Source organism: Saccoglossus kowalevskii, chromosome 7, assembly GCF_978046115.1.
Source record: "Saccoglossus kowalevskii chromosome 7, keSacKowa6.1, whole genome shotgun sequence".
Classification (NCBI taxonomy): Eukaryota; Metazoa; Hemichordata; class Enteropneusta; family Harrimaniidae; genus Saccoglossus; species Saccoglossus kowalevskii.
Window position 1 is genome coordinate 13,608,987 of NC_140647.1, and position 20,094 is coordinate 13,629,080.

The 20,094-nt window shown below is 34.4% G+C and overlaps 1 long non-coding RNA gene across 1 annotated transcript in view; it reads right to left on the minus strand.

Annotated features, from left to right (window-relative positions):
• LOC146740257 (uncharacterized) overlaps window positions 1–19,819 on the minus strand; it is a 58,907-nt gene extending 39,088 nt beyond the window's left edge. The window contains exon 1 of the long non-coding RNA XR_014929979.1: window positions 19,739–19,819. This is a non-coding gene — a long non-coding RNA (uncharacterized LOC146740257). The remainder of the gene's footprint in view (window positions 1–19,738) is intronic.
• Between the last annotated feature and the right edge of the window lie 275 nt (window positions 19,820–20,094).

Genomic DNA, 20,094 nt, shown 5'->3' on the forward strand with positions numbered 1-20,094 from the left:
TATATAATGTCATGTCACCCTGACATCACATACTTTCATGTACCCGAATAATTATATAATTTCATGTCACCCTAACATCACACACTGTCATGTGACCTAATTATTATATAATGTCATGTAACCAAAACATCACATACTATCATGTCACCCAATCATTATATAATGTCATGTCACCCGTATATCACATACTGTCATGTAACCTAATTATTATATAATGTCATGTAACCAAAACATCACATACTGTCATGTCACCCAATCATTATATAATGTCATGTCACCCTTATATCACATAATGTCATGTAACCCAATCATTATATAATGTCATGTAACCAAAACATCACATACTGTCATGTCACCCAATCATTATGAAATGTCATGTCGCCTTTACATCACATACTGTCATGTCAACCAATCATATATTGTCATGTAACCAAAACATCACATACTGTCATGTCACCCAATCATTTTATAATGTCATGTCACCCTTACATCATATACTGTCATGTCACCCAATCATTATATAATGTCATGTAACCAAAACATCACATACTTTCATGTCACCCAATCATTATACAATGTCATGTCATCCTTTCATACATACTGTCATGTCACCCAATCATTATATAATGCCATGTCATCAACACATCACCATACTGTCATGTAACCCAATCATTATGTAATGTCATGTCTCTCTGACATCACATATTGACTTGTTACCTAATCATTATGTAGTGTAATGTCACCTTGACATCACATACTGTCATGTAACCCTATAATTATATAATGTCATGTCACCCTGACATCACATACTTTCATGTACCCGAATAATTATATAATTTCATGTCACCCTAACATCACACACTGTCATGTCACCCACTCATTATATAATGTCAAGTCACCAAAACATCACATACTGTCATGTCAACCAACCATTTTATAATGTTATGTCACCCTTACATCACATACTGTCATGTCACCCATTCATTATGTAATGTCATGTCAACTTTACATCACATACTCTCATGTAACCCAATAATTATATAATGCCATGTCACCCTAACATCACATACTGTCATGTTACCCGCTCCTTATATAGTGTCATGTCACCCTGACATCATATACTCTCATGTAAACCAATTATTATAGAATGTCATGTCACCCAAACATCACACACTGTCATATAACCCAAACATTATATAATGTCAAGACACCCTGACATCACATACTGTCCTGTAACCCAATTCTAATATGATGTCATGTCACCCTAACATCACACACTGTCATGTGACCTAATTATTATATAATGTCATGTAACAAAAACATCACATACTATCATGTCACCCAATCATTATATAATGTCATGTCACCCGTATATCACATACTGTCATGTAACCTAATTATTATATAATGTCATGTAACCAAAACATCACATACTGTCACTTCACCCAATCATTATATAATGTCATGTCACCCTTATATCACATAATGTCATGTAACCCAATCATTATATAATGTCATGTAACCAAAACATCACATACTGTCATGTCACCCACTCATTATATAATGTCAAGTCACCAAAACATCACATACTGTCATGTCACCCAATCATTATATAATTTCATGTCACCCTTATATCACATAATGTCATGTAACCCAATCATTATATAATGTCATGTAACCAAAACATCACATACTGTCATGTCACCCAATCATCATATACTGTTATGTCACCCAATCATTATATAATGTCATGTAACCCAATCATTATATAATGCCATGTAACCAAAACATCACATACTGTCATGTCACCCAACCATTTTATAATGTTATGTCACCCTTACATCACATACTGTCATGTCACCCAATCATTATGTAATGTCATGTCAACTTTACCTCACATACTCTCATGTAACCCACTCATTATATAGTGTCATGTCATCCTGACATCATATACTGTCATGTCATCCAATCATTATATAATGTCATGTCATCCGCATATCACATACTGTCATGTAACCTAATTGTTATATAATGTCATGTAACCAAAACATCACATACTGTCATGTCACCCAATCATTATATGTCATGTCACCCTTATATCACATAATGTCATGTAACCCAATCATTATATAATGTCATGTAACCAAAACATCACATACTGTCATGTCACCCAATCATTATATAATGTCATGTCACCCTTATATCACATAATGTCATGTAACCCAATCATAATGAAATGTCATGTCTCCTTTACATCACATACTGTCATGTCACCCAATCATATATTGTCATGTAACCAAAACATCACATACTCTCATGTCACCCAATCATCATATACTGTTATGTCACCCAATCATTATATAATGTCATGTAACCCAATCATTATATAATGTCATGTCACTAAAACATCACATACTGTCATGTAACCCAATCATCATGTTATGTCATGTCACCTTTACATCACATACTGTCATGTCACCCAATCATTATATAATGTCATGTCACCCTTACATCTGACACTGTCATGTCACCCAATCATTATATAATGTCATGTATCCAAAACATCACATACTGTCCTGTCACACAATCATTATATAATGTCATGTCACCCTTACATCACATACTGTCATGTCACCCAATCATTATGTAATGTCATGTTAACTTTACATCACATACTCTCATGTAACCCAATAATTATACAATGTCATGTCACCCAATCATTATATAATGTCATTTCTCTCTGACATCACATATTGTCTTGTAGCCCAAACATTATATAATGTCATGTCACCCTGACATCACATACTGTCATGAAACCAAATCATTATATAATGTCGTGTTACCCTGCCATCACACACTGTCATAACCCAAAAATTATATAATGCCATGTCAGCCTGACATCACCACATACTTTCATGTCACCCAATCATTATATAATGTCATGTCCCCTGACATCACATACTGTCTTGTAACCCAATCGTTATATGATGTCATGTCACCCTGACATCACACACTGTCATGTAACCCAAACATTATATAATGTCAAGACACCCTGACATCACACACTGTCATGTAACCCAAACATTATATAATGTCACGTCACCCTAACATCACATACTATCGTGTGACCCAATCATTATATAATGTCACGTTACATAAAATCAAATACTGTCATATAATCCAATCATTATATAATGCCATGTAATGAAAACATCACATACTGTCATGTCACCCAATCATTACATAATGTCATGTCACCCTAACATCACACACTGTCATGTGACCTAATTATTATATGTCATGTAACAAAAACATCACATACTATCATGTCACCCAATCATTATATAATGTCACGTCACCCTAACATCACATATTATCGTGTGACCCAATCATTATATAATGTCACGTTACATAAAATCAAATACTGTCATATAATCCAATCATTATATAATGCCATGTAACGAAAACATCACATACTGTCATGTCACCCAATCATTATATAATGTCATGTCACCCTAACATCACACACTGTCATGTAACCTAATTATTATATAATGTCATGTAACCAAAACATCACATACTGTCACTTCACCCAATCATTATATAATGTCATGTCACCCTTATATCACATAATGTCATGTAACCCAATCATTATATAATGTCATGTAACCAAAACATCACATACTGTCATGTCACCCACTCATTATATAATGTCAAGTCACCAAAACATCACATACTGTCATGTCACCCAATCATTATATAATTTCATGTCACCCTTATATCACATAATGTCATGTAACCCAATCATTATATAATGTCATGTAACCAAAACATCACATACTGTCATGTCACCCAAACATTATGTAATGTCATGTCGCCTTTACATCACATACTGCCATGTCACCCAATCATATATTGTCATGTAACCATAACATCACATACTGTCATGTCACTCAACCATTTTATAATGTTATGTCACCCTTACATCATATACTGTCATGTCACCCAATCATTATATAATGCCATGTAACCAAAACATCACATACTGTCATGTCACCCAATCATTATGTAATGTCATGTCAACTTTACATCACATACTCTCATGTAACCCACTCATTATATAGTGTCATGTCATCCTGACATCATATACTGTCATGTCATCCAATCATTATATAATGTCATGTCACCCGTATATCACATACTGTCATGTAACCTAATTATTATATAATGTCATGTCACCCTTATATCACATAATGTCATGTAACCCAATCATTATATGTCATGTAACCAAAACATCACATACTGTCATGTCACCCAATCATTATATAATGTCATGTCACCCTTATATCACATAATGTCATGTAACCCAATCATAATGAAATGTCATGTCTCCTTTACATCACATACTGTCATGTCACCCAATCATATATTGTCATGTAACCAAAACATCACATACTCTCATGTCACCCAATCATCATATACTGTTATGTCACCCAATCATTATATAATGTCATGTAACCCAATCATTATATAATGTCATGTCACTAAAACATCACATACTCTCATGTAACCCAATCATCATGTTATGTCATGTCACCTTTACATCACATACTGTCATGTCACCCAATCATTATATAATGTCATGTCACCCTTACATCTGACACTGTCATGTCACCCAATCATTATATAATGTCATGTATCCAAAACATCACATACTGTCCTGTCACACAATCATTATATAATGTCATGTCACCCTTACATCACATACTGCCATGTCACCCAATCATTATGTAATGTCATGTTAACTTTACATCACATACTCTCATGTAACCCAATAATTATACAATGTCATGTCACCCAATCATTATATAATGTCATTTCTCTCTGACATCACATATTGTCTTGTAGCCCAAACATTATATAATGTCATGTCACCCTGACATCACATACTGTCATGAAACCAAATCATTATATAATGTCGTGTTACCCTGCCATCACACACTGTCATAACCCAAAAATTATATAATGCCATGTCAGCCTGACATCACCACATACTTTCATGTCACCCAATCATTATATAACGTCATGTCCCCTGACATCACATACTCTCCTGTAACCCAATCGTTATATGATGTCATGTCACCCTAACATCACACACTGTCATATAACCCAAACATTATATAATGTCAAGACACCCTGACATCACACACTGTCATGTAACCCAAACATTATATAATGTCACGTCACCCTAACATCACATACTATCGTGTGACCCAATCATTATATAATGTCACGTTACATAAAATCAAATACTGTCATATAATCCAATCATTATATAATGCCATGTAAAGAAAACATCACATACTGTCATGTCACCCAATCATCATATACTGTCATGTCACCCAATCATTATATAATGTCATGTAACCCAATCATTATATAATGTGATGTCACTAAAACGTAACATACTGTCATGTAACCCAATCAGTATGTTATGTCATGTCACCTATGTTATGTCATGTCACCTATACATCACATACTGTCATGTCACCCAATCATTAAATAATGTCATGTCACCCTTACATCTGACACTGTCCTGTCATCCAATCATTCTATAATGTCATGTAACCAAAACATCACATACTGTCATGTCACATAATCATTATATAATGCCATGTCACCTTACATCACATACTGTCATGTCACCCAATCATTATGTAATGTCATGTTAACTTTACATCACATACTCTCATGTAACCCAATAATTATACAATGTCATGTCACCCAATCATTATATAATGTCATTTCTCTCTGACATCACATATTGTCTTGTAGCCCAAACATTATATAATGTCATGTCACCCTGACATCACATACTGTCATGAAACCAAATCATTATATAATGTCGTGTTACCCTGCCATCACACACTGTCATAACCCAAAAATTATATAATGCCATGTCAGCCTGACATCACCACATACTTTCATGTCACCCAATCATTATATAACGTCATGTCCCCTGACATCACATACTGTCCTGTAACCCAATCGTTATATGATGTCATGTCACCCTAACATCACACACTGTCATATAACCCAAACATTATATAATGTCAAGACACCCTGACATCACACACTGTCATGTAACCCAAACATTATATAATGTCACGTCACCCTAACATCACATACTATCGTGTGACCCAATCATTATATAATGTCACGTTACATAAAATCAAATACTGTCATATAATCCAATCATTATATAATGCCATGTAACGAAAACATCACATACTGTCATGTCACCCAATCATCATATACTGTCATGTCACCCAATCATTATATAATGTCATGTAACCCAATCATTATATAATGTGATGTCACTAAAACGTCACATACTGTCATGTAACCCAATCAGTATGTTATGTCATGTCACCTATGTTATGTCATGTCACCTATACATCACATACTGTCATGTCACCCAATCATTAAATAATGTCATGTCACCCTTACATCTGACACTGTCCTGTCATCCAATCATTCTATAATGTCATGTAACCAAAACATCACATACTGTCATGTCACATAATCATTATATAATGCCATGTCACCCTTACATCACATACTGTCATGTCACCCAATCATTATGTAATGTCATGTCAACTTTACATCACATACTCTCATGTAACCCAATAATTATATAATGTCATGTCACCCTGACACCACATACTTTCATGTAACCCAATAATTTTATAATTTCATGTCACCCTAACATCACATACTGTCATATACCCCATCAGTATATAATGTCATGTCATCCTGACATCATATACTGTCATGTAACCCAATTATTATATCATGCCATGTCATCCTGACATCATAAACTATCATGTAAACCAATTATTATACAATGTCATGTCACCCTAACATCACACACTGTCATATAACCCAAACATTATATAATGTCAAGACACCCTGACATCACATACTGTCATGTAACCCAAACATTATATAATGTCATGTCACCCTTACATCTGACACTGTCATGTCACCCAATCATTATATAATGTCATGTATCCAAAACATCACATACTGTCATGTAACCAAATCATCATATAATGTCATGTCACCCTTTCATACATACTATCATGTCACCCAATCATTATATAATGTCATGTCATCAACACATTATATACTGTCATGTAACCCAATCATTATGTAATGTCATGTCTCTCTGACATCACATATTGACTTGTTACCTAATCATTATATAGTGTAATGTCACCTTGTCATCACAATCACATACTGTCATGTAACCCTATAATTATATAATGTCATGTCACCCTGACATCACATACTTTCATTTACCCGAATAATTATATAATTTCATGTCGCCCTTACATCACACACTGTCATGTCACCCAATCATTATATAATGTCATGTCACCAAAACATCACATACTGTCATGTAACCAAATCATCATATAATGTCATGTCACCCTTTCATACATACTATCATGTCACCCAATCATTATATAATGTCATGTCATCAACACATTATATACTGTCATGTAACCCAATCATTATGTAATGTCATGTCTCTCTGACATCACATATTGACTTGTTACCTAATCATTATATAGTGTAATGTCACCTTGTCATCACAATCACATACTGTCATGTAACCCTATAATTATATAATGTCATGTCACCCTGACATCACATACTTTCATGTACCCGAATAATTATATAATTTCATGTCACCCTAACATCACACACTGTCATGTGACCTAATTATTATATAATGTCATGTAACCAAAACATCACATACTATCATGTCACCCAATCATTATATAATGTCATGTCACCCGTATATCACATACTGTCATGTAACCTAATTATTATATAATGTCATGTAACCAAAACATCACATACTGTCATGTCACCCAATCATTATATAATGTCATGTCACCCTTATATCACATAATGTCATGTAACCCAATCATTATATAATGTCATGTAACCAAAACATCACATACTGTCATGTCACCCAATCATTATGAAATGTCATGTCGCCTTTACATCACATACTGTCATGTCAACCAATCATATATTGTCATGTAACCAAAACATCACATACTGTCATGTCACCCAATCATTTTATAATGTCATGTCACCCTTACATCATATACTGTCATGTCACCCAATCATTATATAATGTCATGTAACCAAAACATCACATACTTTCATGTCACCCAATCATTATACAATGTCATGTCATCCTTTCATACATACTGTCATGTCACCCAATCATTATACAATGCCATGTCATCAACACATCACCATACTGTCATGTAACCCAATCATTATGTAATGTCATGTCTCTCTGACATCACATATTGACTTGTTACCTAATCATTATGTAGTGTAATGTCACCTTGACATCACATACTGTCATGTAACCCTATAATTATATAATGTCATGTCACCCTGACATCACATACTTTCATGTACCCGAATAATTATATAATTTCATGTCACCCTAACATCACACACTGTCATGTCACCCACTCATTATATAATGTCAAGTCACCAAAACATCACATACTGTCATGTCAACCAACCATTTTATAATGTTATGTCACCCTTACATCACATACTGTCATGTCACCCATTCATTATGTAATGTCATGTCAACTTTACATCACATACTCTCATGTAACCCAATAATTATATAATGCCATGTCACCCTAACATCACATACTGTCATGTTACCCGCTCCTTATATAGTGTCATGTCACCCTGACATCATATACTCTCATGTAAACCAATTATTATAGAATGTCATGTCACCCAAACATCACACACTGTCATATAACCCAAACATTATATAATGTCAAGACACCCTGACATCACATACTGTCCTGTAACCCAATTCTAATATGATGTCATGTCACCCTAACATCACACACTGTCATGTGACCTAATTATTATATAATGTCATGTAACAAAAACATCACATACTATCATGTCACCCAATCATTATATAATGTCATGTCACCCGTATATCACATACTGTCATGTAACCTAATTATTATATAATGTCATGTAACCAAAACATCACATACTGTCACTTCACCCAATCATTATATAATGTCATGTCACCCTTATATCACATAATGTCATGTAACCCAATCATTATATAATGTCATGTAACCAAAACATCACATACTGTCATGTCACCCACTCATTATATAATGTCAAGTCACCAAAACATCACATACTGTCATGTCACCCAATCATTATATAATTTCATGTCACCCTTATATCACATAATGTCATGTAACCCAATCATTATATAATGTCATGTAACCAAAACATCACATACTGTCATGTCACCCAATCATCATATACTGTTATGTCACCCAATCATTATATAATGTCATGTAACCCAATCATTATATAATGCCATGTAACCAAAACATCACATACTGTCATGTCACCCAACCATTTTATAATGTTATGTCACCCTTACATCACATACTGTCATGTCACCCAATCATTATGTAATGTCATGTCAACTTTACCTCACATACTCTCATGTAACCCACTCATTATATAGTGTCATGTCATCCTGACATCATATACTGTCATGTCATCCAATCATTATATAATGTCATGTCATCCGCATATCACATACTGTCATGTAACCTAATTGTTATATAATGTCATGTAACCAAAACATCACATACTGTCATGTCACCCAATCATTATATGTCATGTCACCCTTATATCACATAATGTCATGTAACCCAATCATTATATAATGTCATGTAACCAAAACATCACATACTGTCATGTCACCCAATCATTATATAATGTCATGTCACCCTTATATCACATAATGTCATGTAACCCAATCATAATGAAATGTCATGTCTCCTTTACATCACATACTGTCATGTCACCCAATCATATATTGTCATGTAACCAAAACATCACATACTCTCATGTCACCCAATCATCATATACTGTTATGTCACCCAATCATTATATAATGTCATGTAACCCAATCATTATATAATGTCATGTCACTAAAACATCACATACTGTCATGTAACCCAATCATCATGTTATGTCATGTCACCTTTACATCACATACTGTCATGTCACCCAATCATTATATAATGTCATGTCACCCTTACATCTGACACTGTCATGTCACCCAATCATTATATAATGTCATGTATCCAAAACATCACATACTGTCCTGTCACACAATCATTATATAATGTCATGTCACCCTTACATCACATACTGTCATGTCACCCAATCATTATGTAATGTCATGTTAACTTTACATCACATACTCTCATGTAACCCAATAATTATACAATGTCATGTCACCCAATCATTATATAATGTCATTTCTCTCTGACATCACATATTGTCTTGTAGCCCAAACATTATATAATGTCATGTCACCCTGACATCACATACTGTCATGAAACCAAATCATTATATAATGTCGTGTTACCCTGCCATCACACACTGTCATAACCCAAAAATTATATAATGCCATGTCAGCCTGACATCACCACATACTTTCATGTCACCCAATCATTATATAATGTCATGTCCCCTGACATCACATACTGTCTTGTAACCCAATCGTTATATGATGTCATGTCACCCTAACATCACACACTGTCATATAACCCAAACATTATATAATGTCAAGACACCCTGACATCACACACTGTCATGTAACCCAAACATTATATAATGTCACGTCACCCTAACATCACATACTATCGTGTGACCCAATCATTATATAATGTCACGTTACATAAAATCAAATACTGTCATATAATCCAATCATTATATAATGCCATGTAATGAAAACATCACATACTGTCATGTCACCCAATCATTACATAATGTCATGTCACCCTAACATCACACACTGTCATGTGACCTAATTATTATATGTCATGTAACAAAAACATCACATACTATCATGTCACCCAATCATTATATAATGTCACGTCACCCTAACATCACATATTATCGTGTGACCCAATCATTATATAATGTCACGTTACATAAAATCAAATACTGTCATATAATCCAATCATTATATAATGCCATGTAACGAAAACATCACATACTGTCATGTCACCCAATCATTATATAATGTCATGTCACCCTAACATCACACACTGTCATGTAACCTAATTATTATATAATGTCATGTAACCAAAACATCACATACTGTCACTTCACCCAATCATTATATAATGTCATGTCACCCTTATATCACATAATGTCATGTAACCCAATCATTATATAATGTCATGTAACCAAAACATCACATACTGTCATGTCACCCACTCATTATATAATGTCAAGTCACCAAAACATCACATACTGTCATGTCACCCAATCATTATATAATTTCATGTCACCCTTATATCACATAATGTCATGTAACCCAATCATTATATAATGTCATGTAACCAAAACATCACATACTGTCATGTCACCCAAACATTATGTAATGTCATGTCGCCTTTACATCACATACTGCCATGTCACCCAATCATATATTGTCATGTAACCATAACATCACATACTGTCATGTCACTCAACCATTTTATAATGTTATGTCACCCTTACATCATATACTGTCATGTCACCCAATCATTATATAATGCCATGTAACCAAAACATCACATACTGTCATGTCACCCAATCATTATGTAATGTCATGTCAACTTTACATCACATACTCTCATGTAACCCACTCATTATATAGTGTCATGTCATCCTGACATCATATACTGTCATGTCATCCAATCATTATATAATGTCATGTCACCCGTATATCACATACTGTCATGTAACCTAATTATTATATAATGTCATGTCACCCTTATATCACATAATGTCATGTAACCCAATCATTATATGTCATGTAACCAAAACATCACATACTGTCATGTCACCCAATCATTATATAATGTCATGTCACCCTTATATCACATAATGTCATGTAACCCAATCATAATGAAATGTCATGTCTCCTTTACATCACATACTGTCATGTCACCCAATCATATATTGTCATGTAACCAAAACATCACATACTCTCATGTCACCCAATCATCATATACTGTTATGTCACCCAATCATTATATAATGTCATGTAACCCAATCATTATATAATGTCATGTCACTAAAACATCACATACTCTCATGTAACCCAATCATCATGTTATGTCATGTCACCTTTACATCACATACTGTCATGTCACCCAATCATTATATAATGTCATGTCACCCTTACATCTGACACTGTCATGTCACCCAATCATTATATAATGTCATGTATCCAAAACATCACATACTGTCCTGTCACACAATCATTATATAATGTCATGTCACCCTTACATCACATACTGCCATGTCACCCAATCATTATGTAATGTCATGTTAACTTTACATCACATACTCTCATGTAACCCAATAATTATACAATGTCATGTCACCCAATCATTATATAATGTCATTTCTCTCTGACATCACATATTGTCTTGTAGCCCAAACATTATATAATGTCATGTCACCCTGACATCACATACTGTCATGAAACCAAATCATTATATAATGTCGTGTTACCCTGCCATCACACACTGTCATAACCCAAAAATTATATAATGCCATGTCAGCCTGACATCACCACATACTTTCATGTCACCCAATCATTATATAACGTCATGTCCCCTGACATCACATACTCTCCTGTAACCCAATCGTTATATGATGTCATGTCACCCTAACATCACACACTGTCATATAACCCAAACATTATATAATGTCAAGACACCCTGACATCACACACTGTCATGTAACCCAAACATTATATAATGTCACGTCACCCTAACATCACATACTATCGTGTGACCCAATCATTATATAATGTCACGTTACATAAAATCAAATACTGTCATATAATCCAATCATTATATAATGCCATGTAAAGAAAACATCACATACTGTCATGTCACCCAATCATCATATACTGTCATGTCACCCAATCATTATATAATGTCATGTAACCCAATCATTATATAATGTGATGTCACTAAAACGTAACATACTGTCATGTAACCCAATCAGTATGTTATGTCATGTCACCTATGTTATGTCATGTCACCTATACATCACATACTGTCATGTCACCCAATCATTAAATAATGTCATGTCACCCTTACATCTGACACTGTCCTGTCATCCAATCATTCTATAATGTCATGTAACCAAAACATCACATACTGTCATGTCACATAATCATTATATAATGCCATGTCACCTTACATCACATACTGTCATGTCACCCAATCATTATGTAATGTCATGTTAACTTTACATCACATACTCTCATGTAACCCAATAATTATACAATGTCATGTCACCCAATCATTATATAATGTCATTTCTCTCTGACATCACATATTGTCTTGTAGCCCAAACATTATATAATGTCATGTCACCCTGACATCACATACTGTCATGAAACCAAATCATTATATAATGTCGTGTTACCCTGCCATCACACACTGTCATAACCCAAAAATTATATAATGCCATGTCAGCCTGACATCACCACATACTTTCATGTCACCCAATCATTATATAACGTCATGTCCCCTGACATCACATACTGTCCTGTAACCCAATCGTTATATGATGTCATGTCACCCTAACATCACACACTGTCATATAACCCAAACATTATATAATGTCAAGACACCCTGACATCACACACTGTCATGTAACCCAAACATTATATAATGTCACGTCACCCTAACATCACATACTATCGTGTGACCCAATCATTATATAATGTCACGTTACATAAAATCAAATACTGTCATATAATCCAATCATTATATAATGCCATGTAACGAAAACATCACATACTGTCATGTCACCCAATCATCATATACTGTCATGTCACCCAATCATTATATAATGTCATGTAACCCAATCATTATATAATGTGATGTCACTAAAACGTCACATACTGTCATGTAACCCAATCAGTATGTTATGTCATGTCACCTATGTTATGTCATGTCACCTATACATCACATACTGTCATGTCACCCAATCATTAAATAATGTCATGTCACCCTTACATCTGACACTGTCCTGTCATCCAATCATTCTATAATGTCATGTAACCAAAACATCACATACTGTCATGTCACATAATCATTATATAATGCCATGTCACCCTTACATCACATACTGTCATGTCACCCAATCATTATGTAATGTCATGTCAACTTTACATCACATACTCTCATGTAACCCAATAATTATATAATGTCATGTCACCCTGACACCACATACTTTCATGTAACCCAATAATTTTATAATTTCATGTCACCCTAACATCACATACTGTCATATACCCCATCAGTATATAATGTCATGTCATCCTGACATCATATACTGTCATGTAACCCAATTATTATATCATGCCATGTCATCCTGACATCATAAACTATCATGTAAACCAATTATTATACAATGTCATGTCACCCTAACATCACACACTGTCATATAACCCAAACATTATATAATGTCAAGACACCCTGACATCACATACTGTCATGTAACCCAAACATTATATAATGTCACGTCACCCTAACATCACATACTGTCGTGTGACCCATTCATTATATAATGTCACGTTACCATAACATCACATACTGTCCTGCAACCCAATCCTTATATGATGTAATGTCACCCTAACATCACACACTGTCATGTGACCTAATTATTATATAATGTCATGTAACCAAAACATCACATACTATCATGTCACCCAATCATTATATAATGTCATGTCACCCATATATCACATACTGTCATATAACCTAATTATTATATGATGTCATGTCACCCTAACATCACACACTGTCATATAACCCAAACATTATATAATGTCAAGACACCCTGACATCACATACTGTCATGTAACCCAAACATTATATAATGTCACGTCACCCTAACATCACATAATATCGTGTGACCCTATCATTATATAATGTCACGTTACCATAACATCAAATACTGTCATATAATCCAATCATTATATAATGCCATGTAACAAAAACATATCATACTGTCATGTCACCCAATCATTATATAATATCATGTCAGCCTTACATCACATACTGTCATGTCACCCAATCATTATATAATGTCATGTCACCAAAACATCACATACTGTCATGTCACCCACTCATTATATAATGTCAAGTCACCAACACATCACATACTGTCATGTAACCCAATCCTTATATAATGTCACGTCATCAACACACCACATACTGTCATGTCACCTAATCATTATGTAATGTCATGTCACTAAAACATCACATACTGTCATGTAACCCAATCATTATGTTATGTCATGTCACCTTTACATCACATACTGTCATGTCACTCAATCATTATATAATGTCATGTCACCCTTACATCTGACACTGTCATGTCACCCAATCATTATATAATTTCATGTAACCATAATATAACATACTGTCATATAATTCAATCATTATATAATGGCATGTCACAATTACATCACACACTGTCATGTCACCCAATCATTATATAATGTCGTGTAACCAAAACATCACACGCTGTCATGTAACATAAATATTATATAATGTCATGTAACCAAAACATCACATACTGTCATGTAACCCAATCATCATATAATGTCATGTCACCCAATGATTATATAATGTCCTGTCTGAAAAACATCACATACTATCATGTAACCCAATGATTATGTAATGTCATTTCTCTTTGACATCACATATTGTCTTGTAACCCAATCATTATATAGTTTAATGTTACCTTGACATCACATACTTTCTTGTCACCCAATTATTATATAATGTCATGTCACCCTGACATCACACACTGTCATATAACCCAAACATTATATAATGTCAAGACACCCTGACATCACATGCTGTCATGTAACACAAACATTATATAATGTCATGTCACCCTAACATCACACGCTGTCATGTAACCAAAACATCACATACTGTCATGTCACCCAATCATTATATAATGTCATGTCACCAAAACATTACATACTGTCATGTAACCCAATCATCATTTAATGTCATGTCACCAAAACATCACATACTGTCATGTAACCCAATCATTATGTAATGCCATGTCTCCCTGACATCACATACTGTCATATAATCCAATCATTATATAATGTTATGTCACCCTTACATCACACTGTCATGTCAGCCAATCATTATATAATGTCATGCAACCAAAACATCACATATACTGTCATGTCAGCCAATCATTATATAATGTCTTGTCAGCCTTACATCACATACTGTCATGTAATCCAATCACTATGTAATGTCAGGTCATTCTGACATCACATATTGTCTTGTAACCCAATAAATATATAATGTCATGTCACCGTGACATCACGTCCTTTCATGTAACCCAATAATTATATAATTTCATGTCACCCTAACATCACATAATGCCACATAACCCAACCATTATATAATGTCATGTCACCCTAACATCACATAATGTCGTGTGACCCAATCATTATATAATGCCACATTACCGTAACATCAATTTCTGTCATATAATTCAATCATTATATAATGGCATGTCACAATTACATCACACATCATGTCACCCAATCATTATATAATGTCGTGTAACCAAAACATCACATACTGTCATGTCACCCAATCATTATATAATGTCATGTCACCCTTACATCACATAATGTCATGTCACCCAATGATTATATAATGTCCTGTCTGAAAAACATCACATACTATCATGTAACCCAATGATTATGTAATGTCATTTCTCTTTGACATCACATATTGTCTTGTAACCCAATCATTATATAGTTTAATGTTACCTTGACATCACATACTTTCATGTCACCCAATTATTATATAATGTCATGTCACCCTGACATCACACACTGTCATATAACCCAAACATTATATAATGTCAAGACACCCTGACATCACATGCTGTCATGTAACCCAAACATTATATAATGTCATGTCACCCTAACATCACACGCTGTCATGTAACCAAAACATCACATACTGTCATGTCACCCAATCATTATATAATGTCATGTCACCAAAACATTACATACTGTCATGTAACCCAATCATCATTTAATGTCATGTCACCAAAACATCACATACTGTCATGTAACCCAATCATTATGTAATGTCATGTCTCCCTGACATCACATACTGTCATGTCACCCACTCATTATATAATGTCAAGTCACCAAAACATCACACACTGTCATATAACCCAACCATTATATTATGTCATGTCACCCTTACATTACACACTGTCATATAACCCAATCATCATATAATGTAATTTCACCCTAACATCTCACACTTTCATGTAACCCAATCAATATATAATGTCATGTCACCCTAACATCACACACTGTCATATAACCCAATCATTTTATAATGTCATGTCATTGTGACATCACACACTGTCATATAACCCAATAGGTATATAATGTCATGACACCATGACATCACATAATGCCACATAACCCAACCATTATATAAAGTCATGTCACCCTAACATCACATAATGTCGTGTGACCCAATCATTATATAATGTCACATTACTGTAACATCAATTTCTGTCATATAATCCAATCATTATATAATGTCATGTCACCCTTACATCACACGCTGTTATGTAACATAAATATTATATAATGTCATGTAAGCAAAACATCACATACTGTCATGTAACCCAATCATCATATAATGTCATGTCACCGTAACATAACACACTGTCATGAAACCCAGTCATGTTATAATATCCTAACACCATACCATCACACACTGTCATGAACCGAATCATTATATAATGTCATGTAATCAAAACATCACATACTGTCATAAAATTCAATCATTATATAATGTCATGTTCCCCTTACAGCACATACTGTCATGTCACCTAATCATTATACAATGTCATGTAACCAAAACATCACAAACTGTCATGTCACCCAATCATCATATAATGTCATGTCATCCTTACATCACATACTGTCATGTCACCCAATCATTATATAATGTCATGTCACCAAAACATCACATACTGTCATGTCACGCAATCATTATATAATATCATGTCACACTGATATCACATACTGCCCTGTAATCCAATCATTATATGATGTCATCACACACTGTCATATAACCCAAACATTATATAATGTTAAGACACCCTGACATCACATACTGTCATATTATCCAATTATTATATAATGTCATGTCACCGTAACATCACATACTGTCATGTAACCCAATCATTATATGATGTCATGTCATCCTAAAATCACACACTGTCATATAACCCAAACATTATATAATGTCATGTCACCTTGATATCACATACTGTCATGAAACCCAATCATTATATAATGTCATGTCATCTTGATATCACATACTGTCATGAAACCCAATCATTATATAATGTCATGTCACCCTGACATCACATACTGTCATATAACCCAATCATTATATAATGTCATGTCACCCTAACATCACATACTGTCATGTCATCCAATCATTATATAATGTCATGTCACCTGACCTCACATACTGTCATGTCACCCTTGCATCACATACTGTCATGTCACCCAATCATTATATAATGCCATGTCACCCTTACATCAGATACTGTCATGTCACCCAATCATTATATAATGTCACGTTAGCCTAACATCACATACTGTCATGTCATCCAAGCATTATATAATGTCATGTCACCTGACCTCACATACTGTCATGTCACCCTTGCATCACATACTGTCATGTCACCCAATCATTATATAATGCCATGTCACCCTTACATCAGATACTGTCATGTCACTCAATCATTATATGATGTCAAGACACCCTGACATCACATACTGTCATGTCACCCAATCATTATAAAATGACATGTCACCCTGACATCACATATTGTCTTGTAACCCAATCATTATATAATGTCATGTCAACCAGACGTCACATACTTCATGTAACCCAATAATTATATAATGCCATGTCACGGTGACATCACATAGTGTCATGTAACCCAACCATTATATAACATAGCAATTACAATAGGGTTTCGCCCCTTAGGGCTCGAAACCCTAACAAATACTTTTCTACTAAGGTTTACTGTTACTTTCAGGTAGGTGTACATCCCGGGTGTACATAAACCTTACTTCTTTTTACCTGCCGAGGTGTCGGCGTGTTAGACTCAATGAACATTTATAATTAATTTTTCGGAGCTATCGATTTTGCGTGCAGGTCAAGGTTGTAATGTCCTCCAATAAAAAGCCCCAAAGAATGAGCATGAACACCAAATTGAAAGGTGCGCCTCTGGAGGCCTTCACATTTTTGGACAGCAGCTATATTAACGACAACATAAATGTACGGTCATGATTTGGAAAATACTGCCATTCGTGTAAAATGGCGATTCACATTTTGAAAATGCCATTACAATAAATACACAGTTATGCAAAAATTAAAAATAGTTTCACATCGGTATACGAAAGCTTGCTAGATATTCGTCCAAATAAAATACGAAAGAAAATGATGAAAAGGTTTACCTTTACAGCGGCACCAAATAAACTGACTCAATGCTATAGTAACAAAACTCTGCTCGAGGCCGCCATTATACACGCAAAGTAGGAAGGATCCGGAAGTGACGTTGTTACCCACATCACATTTTTTAGCATGTAAACATCCCTGAATAAACAGCAGAGTAAATATGTCTTGCGAGCTTGGATTAAAGCGACACCCATAAACGATGTCTAATTGTCAAGCTTCCTGTTACGGCACTTCTCCTCTCGGGCACCACGAATTTATCAGAAAAAAAAGGTGTCTTATTTTTATTATTAAATCCAAGTAAGTACGTTACCTGCTTTATAATAGTTTTTTTTATATACAGTGATAAGCTATCCAC